The sequence below is a fragment of the Cynoglossus semilaevis genome, chromosome 4 (assembly GCF_000523025.1).
Source record: "Cynoglossus semilaevis isolate Cse_v1.0 chromosome 4, Cse_v1.0, whole genome shotgun sequence".
Lineage (NCBI taxonomy): Eukaryota > Metazoa > Chordata > Actinopteri > Pleuronectiformes > Cynoglossidae > Cynoglossus > Cynoglossus semilaevis.
The window spans coordinates 1,546,094-1,552,980 of record NC_024310.1 but is presented as its reverse complement, the minus strand read 5'-3'; the positions used below and the strand labels follow the sequence as shown (position 1 = coordinate 1,552,980).

The window sequence follows — 6,887 nt, the reverse complement described above, 5'->3', positions numbered from 1 at the left end:
AAAGAAAACCAATCATGAACTGACGTGAACGTCGGCCAAGAAAGAATGTTGCATCATCATAACATATAACGTAACATGTTAACATAACATGTCGTGTTGGTGGTTTATCTGTCGATCAGAGCAGAAAGACGTGAAGTGTAGATGAAAGAATGGACTGGAGGAACCGATGTGGAAATATATTTTTTGTGAATATATCTGTGATGCGCGGGGCTGACGTCCAATCATGTGCTCAGACTTATATCTGCCAGTGATGGCGATGACCTCATTATGACATCATCCTCTCATCCTGTCAGGCGGTGACTGGGCACCAACTCTACTGGAATATAAATATAAATACATGTTGTTCTAATCAGCCGCTAATTGAAACGCTCATTTCCCCCAGTCTTTAATTACCTTTGAACAATCAGCCAATCAGCCAGTCTGTCATTAGTCAGAAACAAACATCATCCACAGAGAAGAGTCGGAAATCAGTGTTGGTTACCAGGGAGAGAGAGAGGGAGAGAGACAGAGAGAGAGGAAAAGAGACAGAGAGAGAGGGAGAGAGAGAGTCTCAGAATACAAGACAATTTAAAAAATAAAAGTAAATTTCTGTTTTTAAATAATAAAATGTACTTTACATATATACATAAATATGAATGCGTATATGCATATATACACACACATATGATACGTAAATGCACATATATTTATATATACAATGCAAATGTAAAACCATTTTCAAATATTATAGCAACAAAATTTTGAAAGTTTAATCTGTTTGTTTTTTTCCAGATTTTGGTAAAAATTTCAGGAAAAACAAAGTCAGGATATAAAGAATGTTCAACCGACAATAAAAAAAATACTTCTGTGTTTTATTTTTGTTTTGTTTCTTCCTGCTGCTGTAAACTTCAGATGTTAAAACTGAAGGGCTGTATTTGTTTGATTATTATGGGATTATTAATTATCATTACAGCCGATGGAGGCCGATACTTCACCTGGTCGTCATGACAACCATATTACACCACCTCCGTCTTCCTTTTCTCTTGTTGCCGTGACACCTAACAAACCAAACTTAAAGTAAAGATAAAATCAGTCCTACCTGTGACGATGTCGACTCGGCGAGTTCGACTTCCCGCGATGGTGGAGTCCGTGCTGAAAGGGTCTGAAGGTGACGCTCCTGAACGTCCCGTCTTCTGCCGACTCCTGCAGCCTCAGGGTGGGGATGAGGTGGTGCTTCAGGGCCATGGTGTCAACGGCTACAGGCTCCGCTCAGAGTGAAGCTGCACCGCAGCCGGCAGAGAGTGTGAGCAATCTGAGTGTGTGTGTGTGTGTGTGTGTGTGTGACCAACTTAGGCAGCAGCGTCTCTGCTGCAGGAGGACGTGGCACTGATTCATGTCCCACAGAGGACACTGGTGTCCTAGAGTTGTCCTTGAGCAAATCCACGTTGACAAAGAGACGTAGAACGTCCATCCCTGAAGGTCAACCACAGGTCACTGGGCCCCGGGCGGTGGTGTGGAGGTTAAGTGATGGTTAACCTGCAGAAGTCACATTTGTGTCACAATAGTTCACTTCACTTACACTAAAAAGACACTTTTTTTTCTCCAGACTTACTTTGACTGACAGCAGGAAAACCTGTGACCAATCATGTGATCAGGTGTGTGTGTATGTGATCAGGTCAACCAGGACAGGACACTGAGGAGAAAAAGAAACTGTCAACAACAAAGAAAAGTAGTCATCAGTTGATGTGACTTTATAAAAATAAAGATTTTTTCTTATCAGTGTTAAATCTGTTCTGTTTGGATCCCAGGATCTTCCTCCTTCTACTTCCTGTTTCCTTCTCTGTGATGTATGTGATGAGCTGCAGGTTTGTCTGTGGATCAGGTGGATCTGATTGGTCGGCCAACAACTCTGTGGATGGGAATCGAACCACGACTGTGTTTTTAACTTTTAAAGCAGATGGTTATTGTACAAATGAAAAGATATATGAAAATGAACTGAACCTCTGAGGCTTTGACAAGTTTATTTCATTAATTTTAAACCATTAAAAAAGGAAACTTTTAAAAGAAATAAAAATTTAAAATAATAAAACTTTAAAATCATAAATAAAACTAAAACTTTTTTTTTTACCAAACTTGAATGAAACTTTTAAAAGAAATAAAAATATTTTTTTACCAAACGAATGGAAATATTTTAAAATAATCAATCTAGACTAGAATAGAGACTTCATCTCTTCATGTAATTTCTCCACGATCTGTTCATAATTCCCATTTTGTTTTTTCGGTTTGTGCTGTTATGCTACAGCTAACACCGCGCTAATCGACGTCAGGAAAATCGTTTGTATTCGAAGGTCGTATTTAAGTCTGACGTTTAAATCTCCTCCGTGGTAAAGACTTTATAACCAGAGTTAATTTCATTTTCTTTCTCCTTTTATTAATAGACCAATCCTTCAAACCGACAGACTAATCAGTTCCACGAGTGTACGGGCAGCCGTGCACGCGCCTCAGCCCGCCTTTTCATTTCATCGAAGTCAGTAGAACCTCTCGTTCATCTGTGACGTCACAGCTACATTAATGCTAATCTTCCAGTCAGACTTGAACATTCAACAATTTCACCCCCACAAAGTCATAATATTCCCCCCCTTGTCTTCGTCTGTTTCCAGAGAAACGTTAAGTTCATGAGCGGGAGTTTCTGCCGGAAACAGGTTTGAAAATAGCAGCCATTAACCTCTGCGGATAAAAGTATGGCAGCGGCATAATTAGCTCTGTTGTCAGAGAGCGGAAGATAATTTAAATGTAGGTCACAGTTTAATTATAATCGGTGTGAGAAGATTCACTCTGATGATGTCAGTGAAAACTCACCGTTTAAAAGAGAAATCCTGGTTTTAACACCACGACGGTTGGTTGTATTTTCTGTTCACACAAACACACACACACATACCCCCTCAGCCGGACTAACTATTAGGTCGACTTTCCAGGTTCCACTAGAGGGCGCTTTAGGCAAAGACACTCATGTATGGTCGTGTTAGAGACACACAAACAACAATAACAACAACAAACAGCCAGGAACCATGAAAGACAGCGGTTCTCTCTACGTCGACAGATTGAATCTGTTCTTTAATCAGATTGAAGTTTTCTGTGGAGACTCAGAAAATGAAATCTACTGATTAGTGATAAAGTCCATTTCCAACAAAGAAGAAAATGTTATCCAGGCCACAACGAAGTGGAGACTTCACTTTACGTACTGTTAAATATTTTAAATATTTACAGAATGAAATTCCGATCAGTTCCTAAATCAGATTAAAAAATAAATAAATGTGATTGTTTTGTATTATTTGTTTTATAATTTCCTCCATTCTGTCAAAATGTTTATATATGTATATATAGTATGTATTTGTAATAATTTGTGTATTTATTCAGAAAGATTTAATCTTAAAAAATCATTAAAATATTTCAAAATATATAGATGTCACAAAACTCCAAAAACACTCTAATAATAATAATATTGGTAATCATTCAGTGTGAACTAACCCAGATCATTCCACCTGATCAAGCTACTTGCGAGTGTGTATGTGTGAGTGTGTGTCCTTGAAGATAATGTCACCCCCCCGCCGACCCTCCCCCGCTGGTTGTTGCAGCAGCTCCGTCCCACACATTGTGTCAGTTCAATAGTCAGAGTGTCAGCGTAAGAACATTTTCAAGAGGGAAGAGATGAATGTCAGTCAATAAGTGTCTGACAGGTCAGTAGATATCACTGACCCTGGGCCTGGTCACACTGAGAGGCAGGGGATCAACAGGGATCAAAAGGGGCAACCCCCCCCCCCCACACACACACACACCTCCCCATGATTAATTTTCAGCTCCGCCACCAGTCGATGGATTTGAAAAACTATGGTAAGGAAGGTTGTCTTTGTACGGTCGAGTGTCCAGACCAGGAAAAACTAATTAAAACATTTTTTCAATTAATGCCAATTAGCCAAGAAACAAAACATCAGAAAATGTGTTCTCCTTCTCAACATCAATCTCAGATTTGATTAAATGAAACCAGTTACCGGTTTGGTTCTGGTTCTCTGGTCCTTAGACTCACCACTTGGACCAAACTCAGAGTTTCCTGTTAATTTAAGGAACATTGGACCAAACTCATCCAGAGTTTCCTGTTAATTTAAGGAACATTCTTAAAGCACAGTATATTAACAAAAGAATGAAGGTCTGTCTCCCTCTACAGGACACTGTGAAAAGTTCAACCTTTGTGCAGAACCGTCTGCTGATTCTGATCTGTTCTTACGGTTCTTCACACTGTGAGTGAAATCAGACTAAAGTATGAAGAGTCCAAGGACCTGAAGTGACTGGAGGTCGACATTCCCACTGCGTCGCTCCTTCAGCTGTGATTGGACGATTGGTTTTCGTCTATTGTTGACATTCTGTTTCCTGTGTCCACTCTACTCTGACGTCTGTCTCACTTCAGTGATGTAAACAGGATGAAATGTGATGTCACAAGTGAACACACGACGTCCAACATGAGAGCAGGTAGGTTGTAATTGAGTATTTTATTTGCAAATGAGAGTTATAACTCAGAAATCGTAAAAATATACATTTTTTACTTGTGATATTTACATGGATCGCTTTCATCAAAACAAAGGCGGAAATAAAAGTTTTGTTTTACAAAATCAAAGTGTTCAGATGAGGGCAGAGAAACCAAAGGTGTCTTCAGTGACGTCATCCAGAGAAAACGTTTTCACGTTTATCTCTTTGACTCGAAAACAATGAACCGAACATGAAGCCCACGTGGGCCGGTGATGAACGTTTCACACTGAAAAGTGCAAAAAAAACCCAAAAACAAACGACTGAAAATTACAAAAAAAAAAGAGTAAAGCTTCATAAAATCTCTCGGTGAGTATATTTACAATTGTAGATTTTCTTTTATTTTTAATCCTTATACAGTTATGTTACATCAAAGGTAAGCATTCCCATTCCTCCGCTCAGTCTCCGTGACATGCAGGTCCTTCGTCAACCTCATTCATCTCCTCCTTCAAAGTAACGATGCATCCACGTTCCCTCACACCGAGACACAAGGCTAAACAACATCCCGGCCTCATTCCTGCCCCGCTCCACAGCTTTAACCACAAATAAAAAACGCTCATCAGAACGCAAAAAACGTTGTGGATGGTTTTCCTGGAGTGAACGCAGGAACGAGCGAGTGCTGACAATAAATGGATCGTGTTTGGTGAAGGTCTGTTCTCCTCTGAACCACAGCGCTGCAAACACACGGATGGGAGGATGTGGGGGGGTGGGGGTGGGGGCACGAGGGCTCATAAACCTGGACCGATCTTCCACCTGAGACTCTCAGTGGCTGGGAGAAAAAATCAAGCCTGAAGGAATTTAACATCTGGAAGACTTCACTCATCCTTCTCCACCATCTCCATACGCGGTAAAGTCGGAGCCTGGACTCCAGATCAATCCCCTCAGACCCAGCACTACTTCAAAAAAAAGTGTGGGTTTATATGCATGTGTGTGTGTGTGTGTGTGTGTCGTGGGTGGTGCGGTGGAGTTTGCCCTTCTCTCCAGCGTCCAGGCTTCATCAGTCAGTTCTAACACCACCAGACATTTAATCCATCAAATTGATTCCAATGAAAGAAAAATAACGAGTTGTTTTATGTGTTGTTGGGTTTTTTTTCTCTCGGTGCGTTTGGCATTAAAAAAACAAGAAAAAAAAAAAAAGTGGCGCTTGTGTTTCCACACGTGCACCGGTTTCTCGTGTACCTGCCAGAGGCCAGGAGATGGAATGTGGGCGTGGCCTCCAGAGCTAGGAGCGGTTCTATATGGTCAACATGATTGGTCTCAGGAAAGTGACGTCACATTTATTCGTTGTGTGAAGTCAAAGAAAATAAAAGTTTGCAGTTTATAACACATCAAATAAAAAAAATAAAATAAATGAAGCTGATTGGTTCCTTTTCCACATCTTGATTGACTCCTACGGGAACACGTGGGTGTGGCCTAAGGGCCGACACTAAATTCACATGCACACTCTCCTGCATACACACTTACTGTCATTCCAATTCATGCATGCTGGCGTGCACGTGGACCCGGTCGTACACGAGCTTCTCTGCTCAACTGTCATTCATTTGAAGCTGTAAATAAAAAGTTTTGTTTTTTTTTCACCTTCACTTCACAAACCATGTGTCCTGGTGTTAAAAATACAAGTTCTGAGTTTTATTTTGGTCTAAAAATATTTTTTTTAAATCATTGACTCTAAAGTGAAGCCCTCCCCCTCTTCCCCCCCGCCCCCCCTCTGTTTGTGCAGAGAGAAAATCAATGAATCCTATCAATGACAGCATGTAACCGATCTGGACTGCGTCTGGTGCCCGGTGCTATTCCTGACGCTGCGGTGAATATTAAATTACTGCTCAAAATAATCTTTCGTCCGCGCGGACATTAAAGCTGGACGGTAGAGGAGATCAAAGGTCAGGGCGAACCAAAGGTGCCTTTCGTGTAAGGACTACGGAAGATATTTGACGGTTGGATCTGTCGGCGATGTCTGAAAAAAAAAACAAGAAATAACGCCGACCAATGGAATCAAACGATGGGACATCATCAAAGACGAAGGTAGTTTTCTTCAACCTGATCACGTGAACAATAAGTCCCTTCATCCTCCGACCTATTGACATCATGTGCGTTTATCTTTCTTTATGTACAATATCATATAAAAGCAGAGGTGGTTACAGAATCTACACCGGCGTCTGCCCCGACCGGGGGTGGATTTTTACCACGGATGAACCTGCTTCACTTGTGCTGCTCTGGAACGACAAGGTGAAAACTGAAGAAGAAGAATCTGCGACCACTGACCCTTAAAGCTGGATGTGAACAAAGTCCAAACCACTGGTGCGCTGGCGGATAAAGACAGAGACCAATGG

At 41.1% G+C, this 6,887-nt stretch overlaps 1 protein-coding gene across 1 annotated transcript in view; it reads right to left on the bottom strand.

The window, feature by feature from the left end:
* gramd1bb (GRAM domain containing 1Bb) overlaps positions 1 to 2,908 on the bottom strand; it is a 71,857-nt gene extending 68,949 nt beyond the window's left edge. Inside the window, exons 1-3 of the mRNA XM_025054951.1 lie at positions 2,839 to 2,908; positions 1,592 to 1,888; positions 1,079 to 1,515 (exon numbers count right to left, since the gene is read on the bottom strand). The gene's annotated coding sequence lies outside the window, so the exon portion shown is untranslated. The remainder of the gene's footprint in view (positions 1 to 1,078; positions 1,516 to 1,591; positions 1,889 to 2,838) is intronic.
* Between the last annotated feature and the right edge of the window lie 3,979 nt (positions 2,909 to 6,887).